Source organism: Felis catus, chromosome C2, assembly GCF_018350175.1.
Source record: "Felis catus isolate Fca126 chromosome C2, F.catus_Fca126_mat1.0, whole genome shotgun sequence".
NCBI classification, from domain to species: Eukaryota; Metazoa; Chordata; class Mammalia; order Carnivora; family Felidae; genus Felis; species Felis catus.
In genome coordinates this window covers 134159488-134172642 of record NC_058376.1, presented here as the reverse complement: position 1 = coordinate 134172642, position 13155 = coordinate 134159488, and the positions used below count along the sequence as shown (strand labels likewise).

Here is a 13155-nt window from a genome sequence, read left to right as displayed (position 1 = left end):
CCCCTTCCACCAGCACATCACAGTGGTTCTATCTTTAAAAGAACCAAAATCTCTCTGGTTGTTTTCAATTCCAGTAGACTACTTTATCCTAGTCCAGGTTTGCTTTCCTCCCACATATAGACTATTGCAAATGCCCCCTACCTGGCCTCCCCGTTGTCGTCCTCCTCTCCCTACGCTCTCTTCTCCACACACACAGCAGCAGGAGTGGCCCATTTTAAACAGAAATCAAATTCTAACAATTTCCCACTGAAAAGCCTCCAGGAATATCCTATCTGTCTTAGTCCATTGGGGCTCTTATGATGGACTACCATAGACTAGGTGGCTTATAAACAACAGAAATGTATTCCTCACAGCTCTGGAGGCTAGGAAGTCCAAGATCAAAGCATTGGCAGATTTGTTGTTTGGTGAAGTCCAGCCTCCTGGTTCATACATGGCTTCCTTTCCATCCCCACCCCATGTCTTCATATAGCAGAAAGGGGTAAGTTGCTCTCTAGGGTCCCTTTCATAAGGACACTAATCCCATTCATGAGGGCAGAACTAATTATCTCCTAAAAGCCCCACTTCCAAATACCATCACATCGGGTGTTAGGATTTAACGTATGAATTTTGTGGGGACACACGTATTCAATCCATAGTACCATTACACTTGGAACAGCACCCAAAGCCGATCCTTGATAGTCTGTAAGATCCTACATGACTCCTAGTCACCTTTCCTACTTCTTCTAGTTACACTAAGTCTCCTTGCTGTTCTCAGATGAGTCAAGTTTGTTCCTACCATGGAGCCTTTGCACATGCTGTTTACTCCTTCACTGTCTCCACTCCGAGATTTTCCCACGGCTTATTCCCTTACTTCATTTGGAGTTCGTTATCCCTTTACCTACTTTATTTTTCTTAATAGCATTGATGATTTATTATGTATTTATTTGTTTACATTCTAAGTGTCCCCTACAGTACAGCATAAGCTCCAGGAAGGCAAGGACTTTATCTTGTACATTGATATGTCCCCAGGACCTAGAATAGGCTCTGGCATGTATAATATGTTCTTAAGTTTATTTGTGAATGAATAGATTACATTTTCCTTTAAAAAAAAAGTTCTCTGGTATAAAAATCATTAAGTATTTGATGAGCATCTGCAGTGTGGAAGGTATAATAAGAGGAAGAACAGTAGAGACAGACACAGAAGACCTAGACACAGAGTTCTGTGTCATCACAGAAGCTGGGGAAGAAGAAGGTTGCCAGATGTTGTGTTTTGTTGATAGAGACTGAATGTTAAAGAATGTGAGAAAAGTATTACAAGAAATTAAAGAATTAGTGGATGGAGAGGAAATGGAAGTTAAGAAGGAGTTACAACTTTATTGCACCTGAACAGTGATTAGAGGGCTGGAGCTGGAAGGTTGGTACGGAGGGAGATGTGGGTGTGGTAGGGGGGAGCCTTGCTAATCCAGTAAGGAGTTTGAACTCTGTCCTCAAGCAAGTGACTAAAGGATTATAAGCAGGGGGGTCCCACGGTCAGATTTTAATGGCAGGAGCACATTCGCGGCATGGTATGGAGAGAGGACTGCAGAGAGGCCAGGCTGGGGATAGACGAGCAATGCAGTCAAATGGGCCAAAGGTGATGACGGCTAGACTAGACTGAAAAAGAGGAAAAAAGGGTAGATCAGAAAGTGTAAGATGGTATTTATTAGATGGTGAGGAAGATGCAAGGTGAAATGAACAGACAGGAGTTGGATAATATTCTAATTATTGGTTTGATGGTGGGTGGGAAGATGGGGAGAAGTTCTGCGTTGAGGCTACTGAATAGGAACTGTGGCCGCATATTGAGAATGAAGGTTGGAAATGGCAGATTGGGAGGTTTGAGGACATCAAAGAGAAATTGAAAGAGGTGCTGTAGTGAAACTGAGAGTGACTGACTAGGAACAGCTTGAGAAAATGCCAGGGAGGGCTGAGGCACTACTGAGATTGAGTAACTGGCTTTATACTGGGAACTGTGTTTAGAAGATTGCTCTGAAACATGGATGAAACTGGAAAGTATTATGCTAAGCGAAATAAGTCAGGCAGAGAAAGACAGATATCATATGTTTTCACTCATATCTGGATCCTGAGAAACAACAGAAGATCATGGGGGAGGGGAAGGGGGAAAATAAGTCACAGAGAGGGAAGGAGGCAAACTGTAAGAGACTCTTAAATACTGAGAACAAACTGAGGGTTGATGGGGGCGGGGGAGAAGTGGGTGATGGGCATTGAGGAGGACACCTGTTGGGATGAGCACTGGGTGTTGTATGGAAACCAATTTGACAATAAATTATATAAAAAAATAAATAGAAATAAATAACATAAAAAAAAAAAAAGAAGATTGCCCTGAGCAACCAGTCACCTACCTCCATGCCTACAGATGGGACAGAAGGGTGATATAGAAAAGGCTTCCAGTAATAGACCATAAATTCTAAACTGGACAGGAATAGAGATAGGAGGAGAGGCCTGACAGATGGAGTTCAGAATGTCTAGGGCCTAGAACTTATCAGCGGTGGGATGGGGTGACTGGAAGATGGTCAGGGTCAAATGGGAGAAGTGTCTGGGCTGCTATGTTTTATTCACATCCCTGGGCTGTATCTTTAAATGAAGAAGGAGTAGTAATTTGTGATTGGAAATACCCTGCCAGTATTCCCAAGTTTCTCCTAAAATGCTTTGTATCTATTGCCAATGATAAAGAATAGAGAAAATAAATGCTGTGTTTTATCAAAGACTGGAAATTCACAAGGTGAGAGGATGAAGCCTGACCAAATCCAAAGCACTAGTTCTTATCTTTGAAATGTTTATTCCTGGGCCCCAGCCTGCATATTTAGGAAGTAGGGCCAAGGATCTAGGGACTGTGAAACAAAGAAAAAGTGCAGGCAAGAGGTAGCATGGGAAGATCACTGGACATAGTAGTCAGGAGACCACTTTCTGGAGCCACTTCCGTGATTTTAACTATCCCTTTTTATGTTCATAAATCTAAGATCTATTTTTGTGACCCATTTTCTAAAATTGAGTTTATAATTACTTGTATGGTGTTTTGCAGGTTGTGTTTTTTGTTGTTGCTGTATTTTATCCTCCATGAGGTCAAGGGTCATATTTTATTTTTGCATGTTTGTGCTTCCACAATAAAGTAATTATTGACTAGGAGTAAAACCACAAAATTTCCATAAAATTAAGGTAATCGAGAAACTCCTACTAAAAAATTACCAGTTTTAGGTCACCTAGCCTGTCAAGGTATAACATGTGTACATATTGCTTATTTGTTCCTTTGCACCAAAGCTGAGTATTTCCCCATTATTTATGCCTAGTGTAGTTCTCTGTAAAGTGTGTTTGTTATATAAGCTCATTTACGTTGATGGATGGCTTAGTGGAGACTTAGAACAATGATTCTGAAATGATCATCAAGTTATCCCTACGGATGTTATAAAGGACCTAAGGATGGTGTCTCCCATAATTCATATAATGTAATTCTAGCAGCAGAAACGTATGCCATCCCCTGGCTATGGCTTTTCGTGGCACGGGGTGGTGCTTAGAGGAGTTTCAGTCCATTCCTGAAGAGTCAGGAAGCATCTCTCTGGTACCTGGCTCCAAGTCTTTCCCCTCCCCTCTCTGTCCTCAGTGTTATCCACTCAACATATCTTTATTAAAATCGCCATTTCCTCATCCCTCGAACTTAATGATATTATAAACAAACGATACCAAAACATTTGTACCAAATGTCTGATAGACATAATTCTAGTACTTGTGGATCCACACTTGAAACCCCCAAATTTTATTGATTGTATACAGTTTTTTGAGATTTTTTAGTTGGGGAAGTTTTCTTAATATAACTTTGTTATTCTGGGTCTCCATTTCATGACCTCACCTTGTGTTGCAGAAAATAACTCATATTTTAGAGAGTAATTGAAGCTAGCAGTTCGGCGTTGCAAACTCTTTTTTTTTTTTTTTTAATTTTTTTTTCAACGTTTTTTTATTTATTTTTGGGACAGAGAGAGACAGAGCATGAACGGGGGAGGGGCAGAGAGAGAGGGAGACACAGAATCGGAAACAGGCTCCAGGCTCTGAGCCATCAGCCCAGAGCCTGACGCGGGGCTCGAACTCACGGACCGCGAGATCGTGACCTGGCTGAAGTCGGACGCTTAACCGACTGCGCCACCCAGGCGCCCCTCGGCGTTGCAAACTCTTGAGGAGCAGTAGGGCATAAGGAAGGAGGAGTGCTGTACCATAGGGCAGGAGATTTAGAAGTGAGTCCCAGTCCTACAACTGTCTCACTGTGTAACTAAACAAGTCACTTCACTTCTCAGTTTCCTCATTTGCCTGTTTGCCACCGGCATGCCAGATGATTGCGGGTGGATAATCTATGGCACCGTAGATCAGTAGGGAAACAACAGAGTGCAATTACTGATGGTCATCTAGCTGGAAGAAGCAGTTCTTAGTAATAGATATAAAAGCAATTATCATTTCCTACCTGGATTATCTGTAGTTCGTGTTGACAAAGACAGGACTAGAAGATCTTTAAAGTCACGTCCAGTTCTAATATACCATGGTTCTAAACTAGATGTATAAAAATGGTTAAGGATGTATAGCCAAGCACTGGTTTTATAGTAGTGGGAAAAGCAACAAAGAAAATCCCCTGCCTTTATGGAACTTCTATTATAATGGAGGAGATAGACAGTAAATGTGAAATATGGATTATGTCAAGGAATACTAAGTGCTATGGAGAAAAGTAGGTAGGGAAAGGATCTGAAGAGTACTGGGGGACTTAAAATTAAGAGTTGCAATTTTTAATTGGATGAGATAGTAACATTTGAGTAAAGACCTGAAGAAGGGATGACAGCAGGCCATGCATATCTCTTGGGGATAAGCCTCAGGGCAGATAATACTGCAAGTACCAATGTCCTGGAGCAGGCCTATGTCTGATGTGCTCAAAGAATAGCAAAGAAGCCAATGAGACTGAAGCAGCAAAAGCAGGACAGTAGTGAGAAATGAAGCCAGAGAGCACAACCAGATTGTTTAAGGTCTTGAAAACCACTTTAAGGACAGGCTTCTTTTTTTTTTTTTTTCCTGAGATGATATGCCAGAGAAATTTAAGCAGAAGCATGACATCATCTGACTTTCCTTTTTACAGGATTACCTTAGAATCAGTGATGAGAATGGAAGACAAGGGCAAAAGCAGGGAAGTCCGTTAAGAAGCTATTGAAATTAATAATCATTTTCCACCAAAAGTAATTTTCTACCAGATAAGCTCCACGAGGACAGAGATTTTTGTCTGCTTTGATTACTGCCATAACCTCACCATTTATAATTGTAGTTGGCATATATTAGGCTCTCAAATATTTTTTAATTACATGAAAGACTAATTTTAAAAATTAAATGTTTAGGGGACACCTGGGTGGCTCAGTTGGATGTTTGAGCATCCAACTCTTGATTTCTGCTCAGGTCATGATCCCAGGGTCATGGGATCAAGACCATCAGGCTCTCCACTGAGTGTGGAGCCTGCTTGGGATTCTCTCTCTCTCTCTCTCTCTCTCTCTCTCTCTCTCTCTTCTCTCTCTCTCTCTCTCTTTCTCTCTCTCTCTCTCTCCCCCTCCCTCCCTCCCTCTCTCCCTCCCCCCCCCCCCCCGCCGACCCTGCCCTTCTCCACTCAAGCATGCTCCTAGCTCTCAAATAAAAATTTTAAAAATTAAATGTTTGGTGAGTTAAGGTGAAAGAGGATGGTGGTAGCTGCAAAGTAAAGTTGGTAACAAGATGAAAGACCAGGGTGCTATCAGCAAAGTTGGTGACAAATGGTCAGATTATGAATATATTCTGAGGTGTAAAACTCATAGGATTTGCCGATAGACTAAATGTGGGGTATGAGAAGAAAATAAATCAAGGAAGATTCCCAGATTGTTGGTCTCTGAGCAATTAGAAGGGTGGAGTTGCTATTTGATGAGTTGGGCAAAGAGGTGAGAGGATTAGAAGTTTGGCATTGGGTGTTTCTAGTTTGAGATGACTTTAAATATTAGAATGGAAAGGTTCTGGTTCCAGGTAAAAGGGAGCGAGCACACTGTACTCTGGGTCCCACTGCACGCAGCTGGAAAAGCCTATCAGGACGAATGAAATAGCCATATGAAAATTCTGGGAGGGAAATAAAATAGGCACAGTGGAAAAGCCCAGAATTTGAAGAACCACCACAGTGGCAGTTAATGTGCCATTTCCCGCCCTCTGGTGTCCCCAGAGGTGGAACTCAGCTCTGCTCTAGTTGATTAGTTATTTCACTTTTCTCTTTGTAAGTGTTTTGAGTATCAGAACAAATTTTCCCCTAGATTCTGTAAAGTATTTCTTCGTGCGTCGTACCTGTTTATATTTTCATGGAATTGTTTCATCTTCCTTATATTTCCTCCTTACACGTTACATTCCTAGTTCTCTAAAAAACGAATACAGTCACACAGAATTGATCTATTCTGCCATTTTTCCCACTTGCTTGACACTAAATACTAAACTTAGATTTTTGAAAACATTACTTATTGACTTACTGACCTTTTTGTTATTTGATTGGTTGCTTAGCGTTAAAGGTCTTTGTAACTTAATTTGCCTGTATTTTTTTTTTAAGTCAAGTTTTTTCTAGTTTGACAAATACAATCATTTGCTCTTGAAGTCAGTACATAGAAGTGATCCTTCAATTCAAAAGTTTCTCTTATACCCCCCTGCAGTCATTGCCTCCCTCAACCCTAGTCCCTGGCAACCACTGACACATTTAGTGTCTATAGTTTCGCTTTTTTCCAGAATTTCATATAAATGAAATCATGCAGTATGTAGCTTTTTAAGTCTGGTTTCTTTTACTAACCTTAAGACATTTAAGATTCATTCATGTTGTTGCCTGTATCAGTAGCCTATTGCTTTTAGTGACTGAGTAGTATTGCCATGTTTGGATGTACCATAGTTTATCCCTATACCAGTTGAAGGACACTGGGTTTTTCCAGTTTGGAGCGGTTATGAGTGAAAGTACTAGAACTATTTATGTGTTGCTGTTCATGTGAACATGTTTTTCTCTTGGATAAATACCAAGGGAATGGACACTGATTTGTTTGGTAAGTATATATTTAACTTTATAAGAAACTGCTACGTGGTTTTCAAACTGCTTTCCAAAATTACTGCTATTCTGTTTTGTATTCCCACTAGTAGTGGATGAGGATTTCAGTTGTTTTGTATCCTTGTCACCACTTAGTTTTGTCATTTTAAAACTCCATTCCAGGGGCGCCTGGGTGGCGCAGTCGGTTAAGTGTCCGACTTCAGCCAGGTCACGATCTCACGGTCTGTGAGTTTGAGCCCCACGTCAGGCTCTGGGCTGATGGCTCAGAGCCTGGAGCCTGTTTCCATTCTGTGTCTCCCTCTCTCTCTGCCCCTCCCCCATTCATGCTCTGTCTCCCTCTGTCCCGAAAATAAATAAACGTTGAAAAAAAACAAAAAAAAATAAAAATAAAACTCCATTCCAGTGGGTATGTAGTGGTATCTCATTGTGGCTGTAGTTTGCATTTCCCTAATAATTAGTCATGTTGAGCATCTTTTCATATATTTATTATTTATCTCTCTTTGGTGAAGTCTGCAGTTTTTAGAGTTGGGGTGTTTATTATGGCTGAGTTATGAGAATTATTTGAATATTTCAGAAATAAATCCTTTTTCACATATATATTTCATATTTTCTCCCAGTGTGTTGCCTGTGTTTTCATTTTCTTAACAGTGTCCTTCAGAGATAATTTTTAATTTCAGTAAAGTCCAATTTATCAGTTTTTTCTTCTATGATTTTTCCGTAGCCTAAGAATTCTTGGCATACAACAACATCCCAAAATTTTATTCTACTTATTTTCTAGACATTTTATAGGTTTTGTACTTAGACCTATTATCCATTTTAAGTTAACTTTTGTGTGTAGTATGAAATACAGGTCCAGGGTGCATTGTTTTTTTTTAGCAGATATGCAATTATTTTGATACCATTTGTGATTGTGTCACGGTTGAATTTCCTTGACATCCTTAGCAAAAATCAATTGACCATATATGTGTAAGTCTATTTCCAAACTCTCTGTTCTGTTCCATTGATCTAGGGGTCTTTTACCAATACTATGTTGTCTTCATTCCTTGATTCCTTTATAGTAACTCCAGAAATCATGTAGCATGAGTCTTCCAACTTTGCTTTTCTTTTTAAAATTGTTTTGGCTATTCTTAATTCTTTGCTTTTCCATTCATATTTTTATTTTTATTTTATTAAAAAAATTTTTTTAACGTTTATTTTTGAGACAGAGAGAGAGCATGAGCAGGGGAGGGGCAGAGAGAAAGGGAGACACAGAATCCGAAGCAGGCTCTAGGCTCCGAGTCATCGGCACAGATGACGCGGGGCTTGAACTCGTCAACCGCGAGATCATGACCTGAGCCGAAGTCGGATGCTCAACCTACTGAGCCACCCAGGTGCCCTGCTTTTCCATTCATATTTTTAAATTGACTTGTAATTTCACCAAAAATCTTTCTGGGATTTTGATTAGCATTGCATCAAATCTATAAAATCAATTTTAGGAAAACAGACATCGTAACAGTATTGACACTTCCAGTCAATAGACATGGTATATCTTTCCATTTATCTAGGTCTTTGTAGATTTCTCTCATTATTTTTAAATTGATAGCTTTCAGTATATAAGTATTTTACCTACTATATTCATCCCTAAATATTTTGTGAGGTGGTTTTTTTTTTTTTTTGGTGCTAATTGTAAAGATGCTGCTACTTTTAATTTCAGTTTCTAGTTGTTCATTCCCAGTAAGTAAAAATATAATTGATTTTGGTATATTGACCTTTTCCTCTTATATCATTCTAAAGTCACTTATTAGTTTAAGAAGAATTTCTGTACATTGTTTGGGATTTTGTAGAAAATTGTGTCTTCTGCACTTACAGATAATTTTATTTCTTCCTTTCTAACCTTTTTTGTATAGCTGAATATGATTTGCTAATATCTTGTTAAAGGTTTTTTTCATACTTATGTTCATGGTGATATTGGTCCTCAGTTTTCTAATGGAGTCTTTGTTTGGCTTTGGGATCCCAGTAATACTGACCTCATGGGAATTTCTACTGATTTTATTTTTTCAGGATGAGTTTATGTAAAATTGGTATTATTCCTTTCTGGATATGTTTAGTGGTAGGTGAAAATTTCCTGTTTCTTCACATGATTTGTATTTTTTAAATTAAATCTTGCACATTTTAAATGTTATGTTGTTGAATTTCTGAATTTTGTGATCTTCCTTTAAAGAAATGTTGAGCTTACTTTTTGATAGTCTGTTAAATGACTCGGATCATCTTGATCTTTTTGGTGCTTGTTTTTAGGCTTTTTAAAAAATACAGTTCTAATGTATCCTGTATCCAAGGGCCTGCACTTTAGGATTTCTGCTGAATTTCCCATGTGTACATCAATCTCTCTCCAGTCTGTCCAGTCAGAACTTGAACATTTCCTGACCTCAAAACCCTCCTGCAATCTTTATGCTCCCCAGTTCTTTCTCTGATAGTTTTTCTTTGCTGGGCCTGCAAGAGGTTTGTCCTAATCACGTACAGTTTAGTATTCAGCACAGACCTCCTGTGCAGGCTTCTGGAGTTCTTTATATAGCTTCCTCCTTTAAAGGTAACATGTCCTGCAAATGTCCCACAGCCTCTGATCTCTGTTTTCTCAACCCAGTAAGATCAATCCATTCTGTTTTGTGTTTCCCCTTTTTGCTATATGCTCTCAAAAATGCTTCCAGGAAGAAACCCAGGTATCACAGAGTTTCCACTTTCCCCACCGCCTACACTTATGTCAGAATTACAATGCTGTGCTGCACTGCCTGCTTTCTAATATTTCATGCTTCATATATTTTATCCAGTTTTATGTGTACTATACGTTATCCCATCATGGTGTGAAAAGGAAGTCATACCTAATTTTAAAAATAAAATTAAATAAAATCAACTCTATTCTAAGAAAATAACTCCTAGAGCAAAGGCAACAAAGAGATTGAAAATAAAACAATTTTCACATATGTAATAAGGAAAAACAAACAAAAATGAATTATAGTAATAATCAGACAAAGTGAATTTAAAGCACTAAATAGGATTGAATGAGATAAATGAGAGCACTTTATAGTGAAAAAGTGTACAGTTCACAATAAAGACCCTTCTTTCATCATTGTCCACCCCCCCAAAAGAAGAAAAAATGATTTTATTATGTAACACCTGCAGGAAATAAAAGAAGAAATAAATAGAAATGCAATAGTAATAAATGACTAGTACTTCTCCCCATTCACAGTAAAATCGGCCAACTCACTATAAAGGAGGGATGTAGAGAACCTAACTATTCACATTTAATAGGTCAGATAGACCTGAGGGATATATATCAAAGTCTGTGTACTATTAACAGAATTAAATGAATGCATCAACATAATATTTATCTTTACAGTAGCCATAAACAAAAATGTCAGTAAATTTCACAGTAGAAAAGGTATAAGTTGCATTCTTTGGCAACAAAACTTGAAATTGATAACAAAAAAAGAAAACAACCCCCAGTGAAAACCTATGACAAAATATGAACACTCTCTTTATTATTGTACTAAAAGGAACTGTGAACTGAAATTGCATAATTTCTAGAAAAAAATGATAAAGTCTGTTGATCAGAACCTATTGATTTTGATGAAAACAATATTCTTAGAAGTTCTTAGCCTGATACTAAAAATTTTAGTTTAAATTACTAAACAAAAAGGAATTAAGATATGTGAATTAGACATTTGTCTCTAGTAATGAGGAAAGTAACATGAAAATATATCTAAAGAACACAAAAGGAAGGAATTAAAAGTAAAAGTGGTGGTGAATTAATAAGAAAACATAAATGACAGAACTAATACATGAAGGAACTGCTTATTTGGAGGGGGAGAGAAATAATAAACATCTTAACATAGTTTATATGGTTTGAAATAATGTAGACAAATATAATACATGCACAAATTAAAAATAGATTATCAAAGGTACAAATATGTCAAAAGGTACAGATTCCCAGTTGTATAAAATGAATCAAGTCTTGGGAATACAATGTATAGCATGGTGATACTAATAATACTGTATTGCATATTTGAAAGTAGCTAAAGACTAGATCTTTAAAGTTCTTATCACAAGAAAAAATAATTCTGTAACTGGTGACAGATATTAACTGGATTTATTATGGTGATGATTTTGCAATATATGCAAGTATCGAATCATTACACGGTGTACCTGAAACTAATATAATGTTAGATCAGTTGTACCTCAATAAAAAACAATTTTTTAATTGTAAAAATAATTTTTAAAAAATATACATTCAAGTATAGCCAGAAATGGTTGGGGGTAAAAGAATCATTAGCCCCATCCACTGTTAAAAATGTGTTATAAAAATATCATAATTATAATAATTTAGAATTGGCACATAATTAGACTTGGTAAAATAGAGAATCTGAAATGAACCCTTAATACATAGGGGAATTTGGCATATGATAAAAAGAGAATTTCAGTTCAGTGGGAAAACAATGGATTATTCAGTAATACAGTTTTGAGAACTAACTAGCTATTTGGTAAACCACGAAACTAGATATTTTTGCACCATAACAAATGCCAGATGGATCAGTGATATAAACAAAACTGGAATAAAATTATTGTTTTTATATTCTTAGGTGGAGAAATAAAAACCCCATAAACCATAAAGAAAAAGGTTGGTAAATTTGACAACACTGTAATAAAATTTCTGCCTGAGTAAAGAGCCCTCCCTATATTCTGAAAAACATGGAAAAAGTTAGGGGTCACTAAAACTTCCTTGATAACCTGGTAGTTTTTGGGCCCAGGACTATATCCTCTTACATACTTTTAGAGTAGTGACTCTCAAACTTGAACTTGCATCAGAATCACCTAGAGGGCTTGTTCAAATACAAATTGCTGGGCCCTGTGCAGAATTTCTGACTTAGTCGGGATAGGGTGGGTGAGGTTTAAGGATTTGCAGTTTGAACAAATTCCGAGGTAATGCTAATGCTACTGGTCTGGGACCATAACTTTAAAAACCTCTGTGTTACCATGTTCCCAAATTCCCCCCATTTTCTTCTGAGATCACTCAGTACTGGTCTTTGCAATCAAATAGTTCTAAAGCAAACTAAAGTGTCAAGGACGATATGCAGTAAGCAAGCAGTTTGCTTCTTCCCATGATATTCTTACAAGCACAAAGACCTATATGGCGATACTTTATGCAGTCTCATGTATAATAAGAAAGGAAGAAATCCAAATGCCCCCAAATAAAATAATGGTTAAATCATGATGCATCCACTCACTGGAATGCTATGTAATCATTAAAAACAATAAGGTATTTCTATAAATGATCTCCATTTTGGAATGATCTCCATTTTAACAATCATATTGTTAAATTAAAAAGTATGTTGTACAGTGTGTTCCTGTATATGTTTTCTTTTAAGTTTTTATTTATTTGTTTTGAGAGAATGAGAGAGAACAAGCAAGGGAGACACAGAGAAAGAGGGAGATAGAGGATCCAAAGCAGAGAGCCTGCTGTGGGGCTCAAACTCACGAACCATGAGATCCTGACCCGAGCCAAAGTCAGATGCTAAACCGACCGAGCCACCCAGGTGCCCCACCGTGTATGTTTTGAAGAGGTGTGTGCAGCATGAAAATGTCTCTGTGTTAGGAAAGAGCATTGGCTACCCTTAGGAAGGTGAGTTTGGAGGGAGAGGATCTGGGACAGGAAGGGAAATGTCTTCTCGTTGCATGTACGATTCTAATTTAAAAATGCTTTTCAGCATTTAAAGAAAAATTACTCTAAATTGACTGAACAAAGGTTCTACATAATTTTCATTTAATTCACAGGAAATAAAAGAATTTAGGAGGTGAGAAATATAACAAGACAGGAAACCGTAGTCAGAAAACAATGTTTCAGACTCTGAGATTGCAGATTTGTAGCTTCTCAGCACCAGCACTCAGCCACGGTCCCTGCTAGCTGATGTGGAAAAGAAATGAGTGTTGTTGATGAAAATAAATTTAAAGTATTTTATGTGATGTTTTTGTGCTTCATATTTGAGTTGGTTTACGAGCAGATTAATTTATGATCATATTATATACCATGATGC

The 13155-nt window shown here is 37.7% G+C and overlaps 1 protein-coding gene across 12 annotated transcripts in view; it reads left to right on the top strand.

Annotated features, from left to right (window-relative positions):
• TBC1D5 (TBC1 domain family member 5) overlaps nt 1–13155 on the top strand; it is a 545542-nt gene that overhangs the window by 375511 nt on the left and 156876 nt on the right. The window lies entirely within an intron of this gene.